Source organism: Lagenorhynchus albirostris, chromosome 6, assembly GCF_949774975.1.
Source record: "Lagenorhynchus albirostris chromosome 6, mLagAlb1.1, whole genome shotgun sequence".
Lineage (NCBI taxonomy): Eukaryota > Metazoa > Chordata > Mammalia > Artiodactyla > Delphinidae > Lagenorhynchus > Lagenorhynchus albirostris.
The window spans coordinates 10,771,532-10,794,569 of record NC_083100.1 but is presented as its reverse complement, the minus strand read 5'-3'; positions in this window follow the sequence as shown (position 1 = coordinate 10,794,569).

The window sequence follows — 23,038 nt, the reverse complement described above, 5'->3', positions numbered from 1 at the left end:
ATGATTAATCTCTGCTTCTGTTTGACATTGCCTTCTCCTTCATTTGACCTTCTTACCTCTCTCATAAGAACCCAGTGGTTACTTTTTAAGCCCACCCAGATATTTAAGGTAACCTTTCCATATCAAGTCCTTAACTTACTCATATCTGTAAGGTCCCTTTTACCACATATAGGAACATATATATATAAGTTTCGAGGATTAGGACAAGAGCTTCTTGGGGGCCATTATTTAGCCTACCACAGGAGATTATTCATATAGAGTTTTTTGTAACTTAAAAATATAATAAACTTAGGTTAAGAGTGTATGTATATATATAATATTTAAGGTATTTTTAGAAGTTCTAGAGAAGGGGACTATGGTGCCTGGAAATAGCCCATACACTATCTGAACAAATTTGTAAACTGTTGCATTAATGTATTAAAAGGGCTACATTTTCTCTAGACATAAGTACTTCATATAAAAACATAGCAACGTTGCTATAGATTTTATAGGTATAAATATGTGTATAATACAACTATAATATATATGTGTATATAATGTAATATATAATATATATATGTATAATACAACTATAGAAGAAATACATACTGTAAGGAAAGGAAATTAGATACTGCTAGAAATTAATGGTAGGCTAAGTGAACAAAGGTCTACTTACAGGACATTCTCAGGAAAAAAGTACCAGGTGAGGGTTGAAAAATTACTTTCTTGGCATTATAGGATATGTGTTTGAAGAAGAGAGAAGTATGGTGAACACTTGAAATACCACTGAGAAGCTGGCAACTTTTCACTGTTGTAGAGCCATTGGTTGAATAAATCTACTTCCCAGCCCAGGATGGCTCACAGATTTTTTCAAGAGGTAGAAATAAGTGGTACAAACACATATTCTATAATGCTAAGAAAGTAATTTTTCAACCCTCACCTGTAAATAGACCTTTGCTCACTCTAGTCACCAAGCAGTTCAGAAGCCTCTCTTAATTTGCATTTTATATAAGTATAAAGGGAGACATAGAAAAGAATAACTTTTTTCTGAAAAATGGACTTTTAAATTTAAATGTTAATTTCAGCAATAAAAGTGCTTACTAGGGGTCAGATAGTGAAGGTGGGACGGAGATGCAAGAGGGAGGAGATATGGGGATATATGTATATGTATAACTGATTCACTTTGTTATAAAGCAGAAACAAACACACCGTTGTAAAGCAATTATACCCCAATAAAGATGTTAAAAAAATAAAATTTAATTAAAAAAAAGTGCTTACTGATCTCAATATTAAAATAATCCGGAATCCAATGTATTTTTGACAAACATTTTATATTCATTATAACATTTAATAGCTGAAGTTATTGTTTTAGTCTCATTCAATATAAGTTAACAGTGACTAATACATGCAGATGCATTGCAGTTAGTATTGTGGATACATCAGTAAACAAAGAAATCATGATTCATTTCTCTATGGAACATATGTCCTAGTTTGGAAGGCAGACAAACAAACAAACCAACACCAATTATGATCAAATAAATGTCTGTATGTACAAATAAATATATTGATAAAAGTCATATTATTAAAATTCCTTTGCCATGTTCTCCCTGGTTAAAAAATATTAAGTTGCTAGGATTATTGAAAGCATTAAAATTCCCTTAATTCTTTTTTTTTTCATCCATTAAGCATGAAATTAAATCTTGCTGTAAGTATTAATTCTTGCAAGATACCTGTCTTAACTTTTAGCTTCCTTTTTGATGTTTCCATTTTAAAGAGAAGGTGCTGGCATTAAGAGATTTCCAACACCCCAGTCACCTTCTCCAAACTTCCACTTCTCAGAAAATAATACTAAAGTTACCCAGTAGTTTGAAATAACAATTTAATCATCATCCTTGATCCTTTTCCCTCTCCCTCTGTTTTTTTAGCCTCTATATTCATGGAGAGGGGGCAGTAAGTTGGCAAGGTGGTTCAGGACAGGGAGAGATGCTGAAGAGTTGCTGGTTCCTATGCTATTTTAATAATCTCTTACAGCTCTGCTATGTGTTCTAGGAATATTTAATATGACGATGAAGGCTGTGAAGGTGGAAAAAGTCCTATGTGTTTTCCGTTCTAATGTATTGCAACAAAATGAGTAAGCAAGACATTGAACTAGAACCAGAGGCAGACCAATCAATGCATGTATCTAGAAAGGATTTTTTTAAAAAAAGTATTGATGGAGAATCTGTGAAAGTTGGAAACAAATAGGGCAGAAAAAGCTGAATGAGGTATAAATGTATATAGTGGGGGTGATTTCGTGTCTACTTCAGGGAGGCATCAGAGAAGAGTGGCTGAAGACACACATACCTTCCAGTAATGGGCTATTGCATTCTAAGCCAAAGTTTAGCACTTGGGATTTACCACTAGTTGCCTCATTTTCCTCATCCTAAAATGAGGATTATAACCCTATGTATCCAAACGATTGTTCTCTTATGTAGAATTATCGGATGAGAGAATGTACGCAAAGCACTTTGCATGTGGTTGACAACCAGCTGTCACCAGAGGTGGAATTACTGTGGTGTTAGTAAATCTTAGCCTTCAGGTCTCCTCTAATTAGTGGTCCTTTTCACATCTTTGTAGAGATTTATGACGTCATATTTGGGATAAAATAAGTAAAAGTAAAATATTTAACTGCAATGTATTGCCTTCCATTTCTCTCCACTCTAGCTACCTTTCTTTTACATTTCCCTTTGTTTCAGGGGGTCCTTATGAAGCCACAGAAATGCGTCTCACAGTGGGGGTGCTCCAAGGAGCTCTGGTTCTTTTTATCTCTGTGCAGAAAGAATCCAACAAGAGGTAAAGTGATAGATAAGAAGTGATTTATTAGAATAGGATGCTGTGAGGCTTACAAGTGGGCGGACAAGGAAGTGTCATCCCAAGAACTTAGTGGGCTACAGTTTTTTCTTTTTTCTTTTTTTTGCGGTACGCGGGCCTCTCACTGTTGTGGCCTCTCCTGTTGCGGAGCACAGGCTCCGGACGCGCACGCTCAGCGGCCATGGCTCACAGGCCCAGCCGCTCTGCGGCACGTGGGACCCTCCCGGACCGGGGCACGAACCCGCGTCCCCCGCATCGGCAGGCGGACCCTCAACCACGACACCACCAGGGAAGCCCCAAGGGCTACAGTTTTATGATCAAAGGAAAAGTGGGGAGGGGAAGACCGCCTTCGTCCTCATTCTTGAGTAGACATCAAGGCTTACATCATTAGTTCCTCCTCCAAGTCAGGCCTGGGAGTTTTCCTGTCCCTACATGGTCAAACTGGGACTGTCATGGCACGATGGAAATGAGCAAAAAGGTGGCAACATATAGTAAAATATGGTAAATCATTTCAGGTTTCAGTACAATGTCACCTTTTCCTTATATTTTTGTTTTTATTGTGCACAGAGGAGCATGTCCTGGGAAACTAACTTACTGAGCTCACTGGGCAGGATGTGGGTCTCATTCCACCACGTGGAACAATAAGTTCTGGGGCATGTCTCATGCTTCTGTTGCATGGTTTTGTTGCTAAGCAAGCCTGCTTGGTGTTGTGGTTAAGCAAACCTGCTTTCTTGAGTGATCATTAACTTACATTAACTTACTTTTTCCTTTACTTATGATGCCTTAGTGGGATTAACTATTTAATCACCAACTTTGTCCCTTTACTCTGTCCCTATCACTTAGAGTGCCTGTAAGGAATAATTTGAAAAAAGATTAAAAGAAAGCAAACTATATCAGAAACATAAGGCTCAAAGAAAAACAGGTTCCAAGGAAAATTTAATAAGGTATATCAAAGAAACATAGAAAAAGAGCCAGAAGAATGAAAATTAAAGAGAGAAACAAAAAAGTTCAGAAAAAAAGTGGTTAAAATGGAAGCCAGGAAAAGAAGTTCCAACATACATGAAATTAGAATCCTTGAGGAAAAAAAGCAAGAAAATAAATTTAAAAAAAAAACAGAACTAATATTCAAAACTATAATCCAATAAAACTTGTTTTGGAAATAAGATATTGAAAGAGCTCATTTGAGAAAATTGACTTGGAGAAAATAAACTCTAAAACTTTTCTTAGTAAAGCTCATAGTCTTTAAGAACAAAGCATAAAGAATCCTCAGGGCCTAAGACAGAAAGATCAAACTACTCATAAAGTAAAAAAAAAAAAAATTAGGCTGGCATTAGGTTTCTCAAGAACTGAATACAAGACAAAGGAACAGTAGAGCAGCATTTTTTTCTTTTTTTTTTGCGATACGCGGGCCTCTCACTGTTGCGGCCTCTCCCATTGCAGAGCACAGGTTCCGGACGCGCAGGCTCAGCAGCCATGGCTCACGGGCCCAGCCGCTCCGCGGCACGTGGGATCCTCCCTGACCGGGGCACGAACCCGCGTCCCCTGCATCGGCAGGCAGACTCCCAACCACTGCGCCACCAGGGAAGCCCTGAGCTGCATTTTTAAGATACACAGAGAAAAAGAGCATGAGCCAAGAATGTCATACCAGTAAAGCTGTATTTGAAATACTGAGGCTATAGAAAGGCAGCTTTAAATATTCAGTAACTCAAGGAATACTAAACACATCAGCCTTTTCCAAGGATTGTACTATATGGTGAGTTTCATCCTACCAAGAAATAACTGGAGAAACTTCAGCTAAAAGACAAATGGAAAGGATTTAATATACATAGTTGTAGAATTATGACTACAGTGAGGTTGGTGACATGTTTGGGAGACAGCCAGGTAAATACATGTTCTGAAAAAGTGGAATGAATGCAAGTAAAACATAGGAGGAAAAGGGAAAGTGAAGGGAGAAGTAGAATAAGATCATTGACTGTTTTACTGTTAATTGGTGGGAGTCAAAGCATGCTGGTCAAAACCAACAAATCAGACAGTAAAAGATTAAGTATGAAAAAGAGACATTAGAGATCGTTAAATCCTCAAAATCCCACAGAGCAAGTGGGATTCTGCAGCCCCTATTTGTTGTTTCTTCCTCTCCTCAAGGCTCCTAGCGGAGGAGGTGCTTGACCAGGAACAACTGATTTGAATGGGATTAAATCATTTTGTATCAATATATGACAGCAGGAAAATCAGGGTTGCTCCGGAGAAATGATTTGTTGTTGTTTCTCTGCTCAAAGAAAATGTTTTGATGGTTTCACTACTTTATAAAAGTGTATAAAGTAAGTCATATTATTGCAGTTAACACCTTCCAATCAGTCTAGGGCAAATTGTGGATAAGTCATGTTTGGTTTTCCCGTTCTCACCTCTTGTTCTTATTATTTCCTCCACCTCTCTAGCTATTCTGTATTTCTTTTACCTCTACTCTTAGCTGCTTCTATCGCTCCCTCTAAAGTGAAGACAATGGAGAACAGGCTGAAGTTCTGTTAAATAGTGAATTAACAACTATGACAATATATTTTAAAATATTGAGCTCATGCCAGTTTAACTTTGAAGTAAAAAATTGGGGTTTTAACAAATAGCTTTAAATGAAGGACATAGCTTAGGTAAAAACTCAATGCTTTTCCTTATCTAGGATTTCAATTTTCTTTTCTCTGAAACCAGTAGTGAGTGTGCTAACTAGTGAAAGAAGACAGGGTACCATTGGAACGACTTGAGTTTGCTTGCACTAGTGTGTGCATCGGCTAAGTACAAAAAAACCTTCTGCTATTAATAGCTGAAGGAGTCTAAGGTGATGCCATGAAAGGAATAGGAAGTTAATGTTTAAAATTCCTATCTATTTCCAAAACAACTCATTTGATAAAGCTTGGAAGTTTCTCTAACTCAAATCTAATTCCTTAAGGTACAGAAAATGGTGAGAGAAAAATAGCATTCTAAGACTGTCTCTAGGAAGAATAAAAACTGAATAGAACATGAAACAAAACAAAAACAATAGTGGAAATAGGAAATACTTGAAGGTGACTTTCAACGGTGAACTAGAATTTCTAGAATGGATGCAAACTTTAAATTTGATTCTAAGGAAGATGCAGCAGATTGACATGAAAGGGAGAATAATTCTTTTTTGTTATTTTTGGAAGACTGATATTAGGAGTTGTTTCTGAAACATGCAAAGTAAATAAAAGATTTCAGAATGGCAAGACCTCTGTATATATTCTATAGTGTTAGAAAACACAGAATGCATTTATGAAGATGAAGAGAGCAAGGTATTTCTAACACAGGAACCCATAAGATAAATAACCTCTTGAAACAAAGATTCAAAGTTAAATGGATTAGTATGAAAGAAGTCTTCATTATTGACAGGCATATGAATATAAAGAGGAATATAATATTATATTATGAAGAAAATAAGCCTGAGTCCATCTCTGAAGTTTGTAATAAAAAGTAGTTAAGTTTACGTTTCTTCGTCCTAAATCTTGGAGTTAAAGAACTGGGACTTTATGTATTCCTGCCAAGTTGCCAGTTAGATAAATATCTTGGTAACAAGATTTGTGTCATTTTCTTAACTCTTGAAAGCCCCACAGTCAGAATTTACTTCATACATCAAACATTTGAGAAAATAGATGAAAGAAAAGAGAGTGATGGTTTAACACACTAAAGAGGGCAATTTTAGCTTTCCTTTGTCATGGAAAACAAACGCGGTCCTGTCTTTTAGCTGGTGGTATTAAATCAGTGATGGTGTTGGTGACATCAAGCAGTTGATGGTGCAGAGTTTTGCCTGCTGACACCACACATAGCATGAGAAGAATTGCCCACCAGAACCCACAGGTCTACTCAGCACATGGGCACACCAGATACCTCAGACATTTCAGTGCTCTGTTCAGGACCTAAAAAAACCAAATTGAATTTTAAGTCAATTTATTAGTCACTAATACAGAAAACAGTTTTGCTTCTGTCCATTTTTTTTAACATCCAGAAAGAAAGTTGGATTATACATCTTTTGGGAATTCCTCAAAATGTAGTTGCAGTCACCCTGAGATTTGGAATGTGCTGCTAAATACTTAAGGTTACTGATTGTCATGAGTAACAAGAGGTGGATTGTAGACTGTGCTATGCAGAAGTCTTCTACGTTGGACTTATTGACAAAATACACCATGATGGCTCTTGAGTCACAACATCTCTGTGCTAATAAGCAAAGCATTATACCTTATTATTTTACATTCTTTCCTCTTTTTCATCTTCCTTTTAAAATATTTGGATTCTTTGAATAAAATAACCTAGAAAAATGTTCTGATCGAAATATATGAACCATTCAGTTCATATCAAACATTATCTAAAATGTAAATTTATTACTCAATAGTGCAAACAGCAGACCTGAATAACTAATAAATGTAAATACAGTTATTTTTCTGGAGTGCTGATTGAAAATTCATTTTATGCTCATTACTGCTGGTTAACTATTCCTTCACAAAGACCTTCTGGATTTCTCCCGATCCTAAAAGCAGTTGTACAAAATATGGAACATTCTAAAAAAGGTATAGAGCAATATAATAGAAACAATCTATAACCTCAACAATCAGAAAGAACAAATACCTATCCTAGATTAAAAGAGTGAAAATCAGGTTGGATGGAGGAAGAAAACACAGCAGCTCATAAATCAGGCCCCAGGACAGATGTAGATAAAGCCAGCTGCAAAGTTAACAAGAAACATGGTTTCTCACGGGTCATGCATCAACTGTGAAATGCCATGATGACCCCCTCTTGGGGTCTATTTTCTTGTCAATGATACCCCCAGACCTGCTTTGCTTTCCCATAATTACTAGAATACCATTGCTAAACTTCTTGCACATGTCGGTATCCAATTCCTAATTAGAACCGCATCTATTGCTGCCTCAGAAATAGTAACCAGCAAAAGGTACAAACTTCCAGTTATAAGGTAAATAAGCCCTGGAGTTGTGACGTGCAGCATGGTGACTATAGCTAGCAATGCTTTATTGTATATTTGAAAGTTGCTAAGAGAGCAGATCTTAAAAGTTCTTATCACAAGAAAAAAAATTTCTAACTATGTGTGGTGATGGATGGTAACTAGACTTATTGCCATATTGTATATATTGAAATTTCTCTATATGTACATGTATCAATTCATTATGTTGTACATCTAAAACTAATCTAATGTGATATATAGCAATTATATTCCCAAAACAGAGTAGAAAATTTTAAAAATTATACGGTGTGATTGAAATTGCTATCATATTTGCGATGGGACATTATGCAATTGCTGCTCTAACTTTGCCTTTAACAAATTTAAGTCTCATCCAATATTAAAGCATGCAGTGGGCACTTAATCAATGTCGGACCTAATGAGTGAAAAAAACAATGAATCAAGAATGGATCCTGCTCTCCTTCTGACTTTTTCAAGGGAACTCAAACTTTACAAAAAACACCTCCTTCCCTCTTTTGTCCTGGGTAACACTGAGGTTTTCCTGGAGTGTCCTCTCTCACTGTATTAAGTCAATAAGTCTACTTTTGCATTTCTTTTCCCATGCAATGGTTTTCAGACTGATCTTTAATGACAAAATACAAAGTACTGAAAGTTAACTGGGAATATAAGGCAGATTCTTAATGTCAGCATTAGCATGGTTTCTAGATAAATGGAAATCATACTTGGCTTTTTAAAACTACAGCAAGGTGAAATCTTATCATTAAGATATCAAAAAACAATTATGAGGAATGTATATTTTTCTAAATGAAAAAATATATAATTGTTTTTGTTATAATCAAACTAATTAACAGAAGGGAATAATGAGAAAGGGTATGGCAGAGTGAGAAGGACATCTGTGGAATTAGTCAAACCTGCATGCTATGGACTGAATGTTTATGTCTGCCCCTACTCCTGAAAATTCATATGCTGAAACCCTAATCCCCAACGTGAAATATTTGGAGGTGAGGCCTCTAGGTACGTCATGAAGGTTGAGCCCTCATGAATGGGACTAATGCCTTTATAAGAAGAGACACCACCTTGAGCCCCTCTACCCCTGACCATGTGAGGACATAGTGAGAAGGTGGCTACTTGCAAACGAGGAAGAGAGTCTTCACCAGAAACTGAATCTGCCAGCGCCTTGATCTTGGACTTCCCAGCTTCTACGACTGTGAGAAATAAGTATTTGTTGCTTAAGCCGCCTGGTCTATGGTATTTCTTATAGCAGCCCTAACTCAGGCACTGGATTTAAGTCATAGATATGCAACTCATTACTGTGTGATTCTTGGGGGAGTTCATTAATTTCTCTTATTCTCAGTTTCCTTCTAGATAGTATCTGCCTCTCCAGGTGGTTTGTAAAGTAGAGAAAGAATGTGTGCAAAAAAGCTAACGTAGTGCAGTTAACCACTAGGGAATGGATAAATGGCATGTTTCCTATTGTTATAACCATCAGATTAGCAATCACTTGTACACATTTACTCGCAGCTCTGTGTGCATGCACACACACATATCAACACTCAGGTTTTGTTCTTCATGAGATCAATGACTTAGCATGCACGTACACACATTTACATCTTCTTTCCAATATTTGAAGACACAGTACTCATTTCTATAAAAGTTAGGCTTTTAAAAAGAGGAGAGATGTGAAATCCAACACCTATTGTATAGCTTTTTGGACTTCATCTCTTTAATGATGCAAAATATGTACTATAAGACAAAAGTTCCGGAAGGTTTTGGAATTTCTATCTTTAGATTAGTTTTAGAATCAGGAAACCTGTACTACTTGCATAATTGTTTCCCTTCAACTAAGAACTCACCTTGTAATAACAGAAGCATTATCAATGAAAATTTATTAACTAGACAATATTATACATTAACTACACATTAATTAACTTAAGTGGTCTTTATATTTCATACTATATTGACAGTTTATTTTTTAGTTATTGTAAACACAAGTCTCGAAGTAAGTTTGGTTTTAGTTATAGATGATTAGATGTAATTTTCAGGGTGTGTGGGGAAGAATCTCCCTTCCTCTCAGCATTGACAATTCTTTATTCACTCAATAACTGGTGCCTACATGAGATTTGCTCATGTCTTTTAGAATTTTGGGATATTTAAAATGGAAATCTCTGTGGGAAGGTAGCTCTATATGTGCTAACATTCTTTATTTTGTACCTGAGAGTAAGCTTTAATTGGAGAAAAGGAGAACTAGTGTGAAGATACTGGACATCAGAGAATGGTGGACTAGTTCTCTGACTACTGGAAGAAAATTTTTTACCAAATCAGTCAGGTGATGAGTCCAGAATGCAATCTTCACTATTTCATAATTTACTGGTGAATTTCTACTTCAAGGGGTCTCTTCTGTCCAATGAACAGAGACGTTGGGTTTGTCCGTAAGACATGATTATTTATGTGTAGCTGCCTATGTGTAATGCTGCAGACACCACCATAGGTTAATTTTCATCATTTAGAAATGTTACCAACATTATCTTCCTGGTAGGTAATATCTATATAGTACTACATTCTAGGCATTAGGATAACTATGATGCAGATATTTTCTCAACAACACTATTTGCAAATAACTCAGTGAAGAAGGTATGTATCATTCTCATTTTACAGATGTGGACCAGACACAGAATATTTATATAACTTGCTATTATTATCACGGATATAAAATGTAAACACTAACCTAATTGTATATGAATACAAAACTTGTGTGCTTTTTTTTTTACCACCTTGATATGCTGTTTTATCCCCTCTGATAATTTCCTTCAATCTGATTTCATTTGTTTAAACCTGAAGCTATGTCTCAGAGTTGATGCCTGGGAAATGGGGTTTGGAACTTTACCATTACTATGCCATCTTGCTGGGAAACCCACTTCATTCTTTTCATGATATAATACTACCAGATTTACAAAATACTTATTTGAATAAGTGTTTTGAATTTTCAGTGAACTGCAGACTACTTGAGATAGACACCAAATGTTATTCATATGTATCTCACTTTCATCTAGCAAGAAGACTTTAAATTAGATGCTGCTGCAGAAATCCATTTCTATTTATTCATACGTATCCGTGTAAATTCTAATAATGGTTGGATCTAGGTGAGCCTGAAATTTTACCTAAACTGAGGCTACAAAACCTTACATAATGTGGCTTGATAACATTCATCTTCCTTCAGGAAAAGATCTCTAAATAGGATGGATAGAAGTTGCATATAAGTAGGTGTAAAACAATAATTACTTTAAGGCCCTTTTTTGAAATGAAGCTCAGAAACTGACAGTGAGTTAGTTTCAATGGAACTAATCAACCTTTTATAGAATGTATTAACAGTTTATTCTGATAAGACTCAGAGTGATCAGTTGTTCTTACATATTTCCTAGAAAATTAAAGAACAAAATACCCGGTAACTTTACCAAGAATGGTCTGTTAGTCTTTGAAAGACACATAGTTCATGACTGATAAATTACTGCAAAGAATATCATGAATATACAATTTTGGTTTAAGATTTTTCATAAATTTAAAAAATATGATACATACCTTTTCCCTTCATATATTCACATATCCTTAAACATGGAATAATTTTATAGGCAATAGATACAATTTAAATCATAGAACTGGAAAGAGACCAGTTAGTATAATCTCTTCATTTTCAGATGGGAAACTGACACCTATAGAGTCCAAAAGACGGGCCCAGGGTTACAGGGCTAATTAGTGACGCAACAACTCACAATTTCTGACCTCTAATTCCCTATGCTTTTGGCTATACCATACCAAATAGAAAACATTATTAAGAAAATGTTTTTACTTGTAGTGTTGCTTTACTTTTTCTGTAACACATTTTACCCCCAACTTGGTCCCGATCCCCTCTTGTATGTTCCAGGCCCATACACCTTCCCTCAACGACACTCATTTTTGCGATCATTTGCTTGGTCTCCCACTGTCCTCACTAAACTTTAAGCTCCAGGAGGGCAGCAAGTATGTATTCCATCATCTATTGCTATGGAAATATCCTCTGAAAGCTTAGTTGCTTAGAAGACCAATTTACTACTATTCCCTGTAGTCTGGGGAATTGATGGACTCCACTGGGAAAGTCATGCTTTGGGCCCTTCGTATAGTTGAAGTCAAATGTCATGTGAGACAGACTCATCTGAAGACATCTTCACACAGTATGGTGCTGGTGCTAGGGTAGCCAGAGACTGATCAAGGCCGACCCCTGCCACCCCCATCCCTGCCCTTCTCTGTTTCTCTCTTCCCATGGTTTCTACACATGGCTAGCTTTGGGCTTCCTCAAGAATGGGAACCTCAGGATAGTTGGAATTCTTACATGATGGGCTCAAGGTTCCACAAGCCAGTGGTCCAACAGGCAGGAAGTAGAAGTCTTCAGTCTCTTAAAGCCTGGGCCCAGAATCTGTCACCATATCAATTTTATTACATTCTGTTGGGCAATTATTTAGAGCTTATCTATATTCAAGGGGAGGGGAAATTGATTCCATCTTGCAATGGGGAAAATGAACGTGTGGGGAGGGAAGAGACTGATGACGGCTATCTTGAAGACCAGCTACCATAATCTGTTTAGGGTAATCATTGTATTGTTAGTACCCAGCACTGTACAGAGCCTGGAGAAGACACTCAATGAATATTTGTTCAATAAGTGAATAAATGAGAATACTGAATACCAGAGCATTTAGGTGAACAGCATAGGGTCTGGCATCTGGTAAATGGTGGGGATAAGAAAATAAGTCTTTTCACCTTAAATCTAATGCTATTTCCATGACACTGTAGTGTATAGCTAAGGGGTCAGTGACGTGAGGATGATCTGAAAGAGTTTAGAGACATTCCTGTGAGATAAATGCTTGAGCTGGGATTGTTGTTAGACTATCCAGCACAGGAATAGACTAGAAAGAGGCATGGAGACAACAAGAGTCTCAGCGAACGCTTAGCACAATACTCTTTTTCAACTCTTTCTCCCCCTCAAATTAGTACAATAGGCACTACCCACAAATTCCTTTAAATGGTTTCCCCCTCAAAGGAAATTGATGAGATATTATCTATTAAGCAGTTCAAGTCTTCAGACTGGAACACTGAGTGAAAGCAATATTCTCAGACAGTGAAGGTAGCAGGATGTGTTGCTCACTCTGAAATTCGTATACTTGTCTATAAACCAACCTGGACTCCACAGGGGAGGAAAGAGTACAATGCACTGTTCTTACATATGATGCTGAGCTTAAGGGTTGCCTGTCAAGATCTTCCCAATTCATTCAAATCTGGAAATGTGAGAGACCTTTCCAAAAACCTGTCCTTGAAAGATTTCTGGCCTAGTTTGAAAAAATATTTCATTGTGTGCAACTTTCAGCTTCATGAGCTATTAACCAAAACAAATTTACTCCCAGGAAATTGTCACATGACCAATAAGCATTCACTTTTGCCATCGTGTCTTTTGTTGGGGATTTGGGGGTGATGAAGAGGAGATTTTAAGTGGATAGTGCTTGTAAATCACCACATTTGACACTTTAAAACATCCTCTGATTGATCATGCCAGATTTCTTTACAAAATGCAGGAATTAATCTCCATGAATAGCAGGGTTACATGGGAATAGAGGTCTGTAGACGTTGCGCTACTTCACTCAAGCAGAAACTCTTGTTAGTCTAAGCACTGACTGGGGAGCATTTTAACTGAGCCATTTATGTCTACTGAAGATGTGCAGATGCACCCATGGGAAACATAAAGCCCAGTGTCCCAGATTGGAAACTTGAAGGTCAATGACAGCTCTAGTATATTTGTAAACTACTTTCATTCCCTAATTCACAACCTAGTTTTGCTTCAAAGAACAACCTGTAAAATCCCGGATTTAGATTTTTTTTTCTTTTTTCTTTTTTTGGCAAAGCAATACTCACCAGGGCATCAAACTGTCTTCTACAGCTAAAGAACAAGATGACACAGGAGGCTGATTTCCATGAGGCAGGTGGATCCACCCTCATCTTGAATGCAGTTTCAGATTTTTCAATAGCTGTCTGAGATATTCCTAATATCTGTGGTGACATGAATAGGATGTCTCAGAAACACAACCTGCTGACCAACATAAAATAGCTTTTAGCACAGATGGTAGTCTGTTGAGTCAACAGTGATAAAACTTCATACCCTGCACTTCTTTGTTGGAAGACCAGCATACAAACATTTGTGCTCCACATTGAAAGGTCTGCTCATATCACAGCTAAGCTTGGGCACTGCTGCTAGATATTTTCTTGGTAATAAGGATGCATTTTAGTTTATATAGAAAGAAGTCAGAGAAATGAACAAACGTTCCCACTGGTTTACAGAAAAAAATTCTGATTGATATGCAAACTTTAATAAAAAATTTTATACATTTCTAAAGGCAGATGTAACTAAGGGGTTCCTTCAAATTGCATTCTGTGGTAAAAAGATGGGGGGGTCAGTTTCTTTATTCAGTCAACAGATATTTATTGAGCATCTAGTATATACTCACTGTGTTATTAGAGTTGCTGAAAACTACAATGTGAATAAGATACAGTCCAAGACAAGAAAGGGTTTATAATCTAATTAGATCATTAAATGAGTTACAGATTTGAACATTTATGAGTCATTTTATAAAGTTGTTTCATACGTATGATTTCTTGTGATGTTCACTACCATTTTGCGATCTTAGTAAAACAGATATAATTCCTATTTTATGGATGAGGAAAGAAAGAGAAATTAACCTTAATGGTGATACCAGAACTGGAGCCAAGCATTAGTTTTTCTTTTTTCAAAAAAAATTCTTAACATTAATTCTTTTAATTACAAAAAGATAATTATATTACTCTAGGTTACATCAGGAATGTGGTATTTTTTCAGGCACAATTATTTTCAGCCACACTTTTTTATTTTAAAGGTAAAAAAACCCCAATAAATTTCATAAAATAACACAAGCATATTCGATAGAATCTGTCATCTTTATAGCTAATAATTTTCTTAACTTTAAAACTTAGAGATCTAACACATAGATAATATAACACTCCTTTAAAGGGTAAAATTCAATGGATTTTGGCAAATGTATACACATCCATCTAACCACCTCTCAAATCACGGTGTAAAATATAGGACACATTTTAATCTTTGAGCTTTCCCACTGTCCTCTCTTGGACTTGAACTCAGTGCTTGAATGTAGGTTTCTGAGAACCACATGGAGTAATAACCCTGGTTACCCTATTGCTTAAAAGGAGGTGAGCTCCCGTGCTTCCCTCGTGGCTCAGTGGTTGAGAGTCCACCTGCTGATGCAGGGGACGCGGGTTCGTAACCCGGTCCTGGAAGATCCCACATGCCGCGGAGTGGCTGGGCCCGTGACCATGGCCGCTGAGCCTGCGCGTCCGGAGCCTGTGCTCCGCAGCGGGAGAGGCCACAACAGTGAGAGACCCACGCACCAAAAAAAATAAATAAATAAAAAAAATTAAAAAAGGAGATGAGCTCCCTCATTTTATCTTTTTTTGTTTGGAGACACATATAACAGACAAGTTTAGATAGGGCAGCGATAGGTAATTGAGGTGATATTTCTGCCAAACATAAACGAAAATATACCTGTAGGCAGGAGGGTTAGAATGTAACTGCTGACCTACCATCAGGAAGCTGCTCTGCAAATTATTCCTCCATGAAAATGGGAATTACAGTCTTTTACATGAGATGTCAAATGAAAGTAATGTGCGAGTCATATTAGATGACTCACAAAGGAAAATTCTCCCCGCAAATCAAATGAAGTCAACCAGAAACAAATAGATTTTCTATAATAGTAGCATGTCACTAAAGCAAGCAACATGAAAGTTCTGCCTGTCCTCCCTATGCGTGAAAATCAGATATTTCTGCTGTTGCAAACGTACACTGCTGCTTGTTGATGAAAAGCAAATGAGGAAAACTTTGACTATCGATTACATTCATAGCACACGAAGTGGTTGTTATTTACTGTGAAGCTAGGAGTGGGAAACACACATGAAGTGTGAAAATAAAAGACCTTTTTTTTTTTGCTCCTTTATAAAATATACTAAGCCCACCAAGGGGATCATTTCCAAAGATGTGTCAAGCTGTGCACTGAGCAATTGAAATGAGAATTAAGAGATTAAAAATAGCAGAGGTGATGTTCTGCATTTAAGAAGAGATCATGATGTGTTCTGTAAATAGAAACAATAGAAAGGAAGGTCTGTCTGAAAATTGATTACTTGGACTTGAAAAATTAGAACATTTCCTTCAAATTATCTACCTGTGATATACTTAACCTATGTTTTCAAGAGACGTGATAGGCTCCTTAAACCATAATTGATAGCTTTAGTTTTTAAAAGCAGTATAGGAAAACCATATATAGATATAAATAAATATATATGTATATATAAACATATATTAACGCACAAATATATATGAATATATGTGTGTATATATATATACACACATACATATATAAAGATGTCTAAAATGCCATATTATTATCAAAATAAAAAGAACACGTGCATTATTAAATACAAGCAAATATATCTTCATTTTATTGTCCATATCATGTTCTTTTCTACCCTTCTAATTTCAAAAATGAAGTGTCTGGGATAATTTGAATGAAAAATCTCAGGAATTTCATGTATCTAACTATGAACACTCAGCCCAGCTAAAGTGACATTGTTGGGTAATTGAGGCTCGTCTTTGTCAGCCCTTCAGCCTGTGCACCCTCCTTCTTTGGGGGTAGTATTTTGTACATAGATGCTCAGCAAGTTGTATAATTAGATGTGTTCTCCCATATAAACTTGCTCTCCCAATCTTTACACATTTTACCAAAAAAAAAAAAAACTTTTTCAAAACTTCTTCATTCTCCTTAAATCTACCACCCATTCCCATCTCCACTTGTACCCTTCATAGAAAGTCTCATCTTTTACTCCACAGAGAGAACAGAAATCATGAAACTGGAGCTCTCTGCATTCTTGCCTAAACATCCTAAAAGTGTTCCTGAGTTCATACTTGTCCGACAGTCACTGCCACTCTTGTCCCTATGGGACAAGCCTCTCTCCTCCTTTCTTTTGAATGCTAAGGTCCCAACGCTAAAAAAGGTGAGAAGTTTTCCTCTCTGCTAATGTGACCATATAAGAGCTCACCCCACGGCATACTACAAGTTGATCATACCAGTTCTGAGACTCGCCACCCTACTGGCCTAACCAGTAGACTTAACCAGTAGAGAACAAACAGCCTAACGATGAAGCCCCCTAAAAAAACGAAAAAACCCTGAGCAAGACTGAGATTCCAAGCAAGAATAAGAGACCAGTCCTGTACTACTGGATAGAAACGTGCTGTAGAAGATCACCCATGCATATTTGGGCCTGCTGTGGGGCAAAGTGCTGTGCATGGAATTTGGGAAGAGCCTCATAGGCACATCCTGGAGTTGGGGCGTACATGAACACCAAGACAGGTACCTGATACTCTGGAGAATCCTGTAAGCAGGAGAGGAAGAGCAAGTAGCATTCAGGCAGCCCATATTCCTGCTATTTGTGATGGCAAGAATTCATGGATTTTCCTTGGTCTTAGTGGACACAAAAGTTACAGCTGGTTCCCTACCCAAGAGGGTGGTCTGCCAGCATAAGGAGACTCCAGCTTGGAAGGTTGTGGTATATACTTCCAAATACAAGTCAAGGTGGGAGAGTGATAAAATAATGGTCACAGATCACGTCGGCCACATCAGGAAATTGTCCAGATCAGAGCTCCAGAAGAGCTTCTCAAGGGAACTTAGTCCTGGAGCCCATGAAACATCACTGTTTCCCAGAGGATATCCAACATCAAGCACAGACTCCAACAGGCGGACAGGAAGCAGGGAATTTTGGTCTTTTTCTTTAACCTTGTTTTTCGCCCCTTGGAGGTACTAGGAGTAATGAGATGGAAGAAGAAGTACAGAACAAGGAGGAATAATTCAAGAAAAAAGAGGCACATTTTTGTCTATGATATAACTGATAGTGACACTTGGACCAGATCCGTTTTTTAACACCATCCTCCAAATGAAAACGTTGTTTTCAGTAATAATACTTTTGAAAAAAATTATATGGCAAGAAAAGAAATGCAGAAAGTGAAAATATTCTTTAATTGAATTTCATATATATGTACATAATCATGCCAATTAAAAAATATAAAGAAATTAAAAATAAAATAAATGTTAAGATACAAAAGAGGAAAAAGTAATGGATTGATACATTTAAATTACATTACTGTATTTTTAAAAAGAAAAAAACTTACACCAATATGTTAGTCTATCACCGTAATGAATAATATTATAATTTCAGTTTTCTCCAAATTTTCAATGACTGTTAAAATTATTCTTTGCATAGATATGCTCATATCTGATTGATGAATGCATTTTATCACTTTAATTATGAAATGTTTCTTTCACACATAGCAACAGATCTAAAAATAGTTAACAAAAGTCTTGAACATAAGTATGTTTGACAGAAATTCATAAAAATTCCAGAAATCGCAACGCTATTTAGATCTTTATTTCATCAGAGTCAATTCTAGAAGCAATCGAATATCTCTATAGTTGAAACATTTCCACTAAAATATCTTAGCCAAAAATTCGTTTTACACTTCTGTTATATTTGGAAGAAACCTCCACCTGTTCTTTCTTCTGCAAAAGGCAGAATAAATGGCTAAATGACTTTACTTGGTTCATTGATTGAGAACAAGTGTCCAGTTTTAGTGAAAATGATCAAAGCATTTAAACATTGTCTCTTTGATATCTCTGGCAATGCAAGGCCAGCACCTTTTGTCATTTCTCCAGGCATTTTTGGAAATTATTTTCTGTATATAAATTCTGTTTCCTTACATTTTATTGTTACATAGTCAGTGACATTCTCCACAAGGAACATTTTTAAAGCCCAATGTATCACTGTACATTGTTCAAGTTTGATTCTGGCTGTTTGCAAATTTGTGTCTGAATAGCCTCATCTAAAACGTCACATTGGAAGAAAAAATAACTTAGAAAACAATCTAAGCTACCACTTATGGTAGTATACAGCTGCCACTATACTGGATCTCCTGCTCACACCCAAGAACATGTAGTGCTTGGAAACGTGAACTGCGCCTAACCGAGCTGGCAAAACTTCCCTAACTTACTCTTGTAATGAATGTGTGTCTCTGAGGCTGTGTGTGTTAGGAGTCGACGCCATAACTGGAAGTTCCCAAGTTAGCTTCCATGTAGAATACTACATTTATTAATACCATATTCACTAAAGGAAAGTAAGACACATGTGCTCATTTGAAGCTTATATGTGTATTATTAAAACTTGCCAGTAACCTTGGCAAGTGTTTACATGTTGGAAGAGTTTTTGGGGACAGGAATATTTAATTACTGGTATTGTTTAAAATTGCTTATTGACGGTGATTAAAAAACTGAATTTTCATTGGTTGTATTATTGCCTGCATCCTGGGCATACTGTTCTCATCTCCTTGATCAAAGTATTTCACTGCCTCAGCTCACTACTGGTCCCAGTGTTGGACTGAGCTTGAGCTGCAGGTGGTGGAGGATTTGGACTGGATGTGTAATGGAAGTTTTGACTTAGATAAGTGCACCTTTTATATCTGAGATTTGGCATTAGCACAAAAATGAGACTACTATAACTTAGAGTGATCAAAAGCTATAACATCTACCTGAGATGTATTCAAGAGATAGAGAAGAAAGTTACAATAGAGCAGTGATGCATGTAGTGAAAGGGAAAAAAATGAAGGCTTTTCCTGTGAATTATTATTATTCAATAAAATGATTACAAAACTATACTATTTTCTAGAGTTACAAAATATTTTCTAATCCTATATCAATTATTCTACCCACATGAAGCATAAAATAAATGTCAAAATTAAAACATCAATAATGTTAACCGGAATGTTAGTATTCCCATTCTTAATTCCATACTATTAAATCATCATCGTATGGTTGCCTAATAATAAGATATAAGTTCAGAACTTAGAGAGCTTTCTAGATCTTTAGGGTCAGGATCAAAAGTAAAAGGGGAAAGTATTGCTTAATGTGCACCATAAACTGAGTATGTATTTTCAAATAATGGACCATAATATTTATGTATGTGCCTGGGAGAAAAAAAGGAGAGAAGGAGCAAGATTGATTGACCAATGACTGATTTATCGGTAAACAATATGTATTTTTATAATAGTTATCTGATAAGGAATCTCTAACCAAGTTGTCTTCAGCAACTTTTAAAGGTGCCTGTGCTGTTTACTCTCCATTTGTTGTCCCCCCTCCCTGAGATCTATTCTCCATCCTTCTCTGCCCTGGTCAGTGCCCCAAGGAGACTGACCCAAACATATCAACTAATCCAGATCCCATGGCCCTGCTTTGACCCAGGGAGCTTTCTCAGCATCCCACGTTGATTTCTTTGAGCTTGCCCATAACTCTTTTAATACTCCATTCCTTAAGGTTGAGCCACGATCTCAGCTGAAAACATCTTCTGTCTCCCGCTGGGACTCTGATTAATGCAATGCCTTTTGTTCCCTTTCAGCAATCCCTTTATAAGACCCCTGATCTGACTGCCTAAAGGTCTCTCAGTTATAGCTATTCTGTCTTCCCCTTAGATGTCATCTCTGCTACATTCTGGCCTGGATTCTTAGGCAAAATAAACTCTTTGAATGTCAGTTTTCTAGTCTGTCCAATGGAAAAAGTGATATGTATCAAGTAACAAGGATTAAATCGGATAATGCATGTAAACACATCTATCAGTGTGTCTGGTACCTCAGAGGTCCTGGGGGTGGAGGAAAGTTAGCTGGTAATGTTACTGTAGAAAATCCCAAAGAACCATCTTCAATACCTTACGTTGTCCTCAGTTTGAAACACCCTACTCCATTTCTTTGTTTTGAGTCTTAGTTCCCTCAGCCCCTACAAGGATCATAGTGTTTCTTCTTTGGAATTGAGGTGCACAAGAATTGGGTAATTATAAATTTCATGGTCATGGCACACTGTCTTCATTTGGCCAATGTATGGCCTCCTTGTATTTATTTAATCAGTTACTTCTAATGGTATAATGAGCACCCTTAAGCTGATCACTCAAAAGTGAAGTTCTTGATGTAACGGTTGATACATCTAACCTTCTAGTCCATCCTGCTTCCACCCACCTGATATGAACATAATCTTGAGTCTAAACTCCATCATTCCTTTGCTTCCACTTTTGTCTAGATTTAGTACATCTATATATACTTCTGAAAAAGTTAGTATATTTTATTTTAGTTGTTTTTAATTTATAAAAATAGTATGTGGTATGTGATCTTTTGATCTTTTCAGATTCTTTTTTTCACTCACTTTTATTTTTCTAAGATTCTTCCTTGTTGTCGCATGTCATTACAGTTCATAAATGTTGACCATTATGCAGCATTCCAGAGTATGAACAGTTAATTCATTTACTCTCTTTGGGTGGACACTTGGGTTGTCTCGAAGTTTTTATCGTTGTGAACAGTAATGTTATAGATATACTGTTATTGACTCCTCTGGCTCTTGTGCAAGAATTTCTCTTAGGATATTCCCAACAGTGAAATTACTGGGCCTCAGGTATATGAATATTCAACTTTAGGAGATATTGACATGATATTTTCCAAAGTACTTGCACCAATTATCACTTCTAGTAGCAATGCACAGAAGATTCTGTGATTCAAAATCCCATTCAATCTTTGGCTTTGTCAGCCTTAAAATTTACCAACTGAATGGTATGTACTTATATCTCATGAAATGATAACAAGTCATTGTGTTCATAATGTAGTTTTTCACTAATGATGTTAAACATCTCTTCTTAGAGATGTTTCTTAGCTTAATGGAATTATTTTTTCCTGGAACTGATTTTTTTTAGAAATACTTTTCTTTTTATTGTGTTATTTGTGCTTTTAAAATTGAGTTTTAGTGTTCTTAAAGTTCTTGGAGTTAGTCCTTTTCTGGTTGTGTGTACAAGCTTGTAAGTCATGTTTTTTATTTTCTTTAAAGCATTTTTGATGCACAAAATTAATTTTAATGCAAACAATTGATTGCTATTCCCACTCAGTGAATGTTTTTGTGTCATATTTAAAAAAATCTTTCTTTACCCGAAATCTAAAAGATATTCATCTATATTTCTACTAGGGGATTTAAAATGTTGTTCTTGACATTTAAGCAATGACCACTATTTTAAAGACAAAAATTAGGGGTATCTGAATACAGTTTCATTGCACAGTAAGAAAGCTTGTAAAATGTAGTTTGAATATCCAAATATAATAGTTTTAGACACATGTTGATTTGAGAGTAGAGCTGATTGTTGAAACTATAGCTATCACTGCTCCTATTTGTGAATGATGATAAACATTTGTCTAATTATTAAGCAAATATTTAAGATTTTAAACATTTGTCCAAATGCAGTCTTATTCTTTTGAATTTTCCTCTGAGTATTTTTATTTATTATGACCATTAGATTGCTCTCATTTCAGCTCACTTAATGCTACTGAGTACCAATTCTGGGTCATCACAGTTCCATTAAATGCCCATTAAGTCTTGTCTCATGGTTAATGAAAACATCTGTATTTGAACTAATCAAAAATTGTGTATGAAAAAAGAAATATATTTCCTTTCATAGATTTTCAAATTTGAAATGCAAATTTTTTTAATGCTGCAGCTGAACATATTTGAATATATTTTGGAAGAATCAGAAAATAATTACCTATCTTCCAATAAATTTTCCTTACTGCTTGTTCCTCCTCATTTCCTTTTTAGTTCTTACCTTTCTTCAACCTATATTCATATGTGCTTTTCTAGTTGTAAGTTTGAGATGTACAAAAAAATTCTTTAATGCAAGTACTTCAGTATTTTTTCATTTTGTTGAAGGTGATTATTTCAATCACCTTCTGATTATTTTGATCTACCTGCTACTGAGACTTGATGAATCAACAATTATATTATATACATAAATAGATGCAGAGCATTTGTTTATGAGATTCCTTTTCTAAGACAAAGCATTCTTTTTAACAAGAATTCACTTTATCTAGCTACTGGTCTGAGTTCTGAGATAACTTTGAAATAGAATTAAATGAAAAAACAAAGTTGTTTACTTTTCATGTCAAAAAATGGCAAGGATCAGACTATAGTTCGTACCAGGTGCTGAACTTCTGAACCTAAACACGCACGCACGTGCGCGCGCGCGCACACACACACACACACACACACA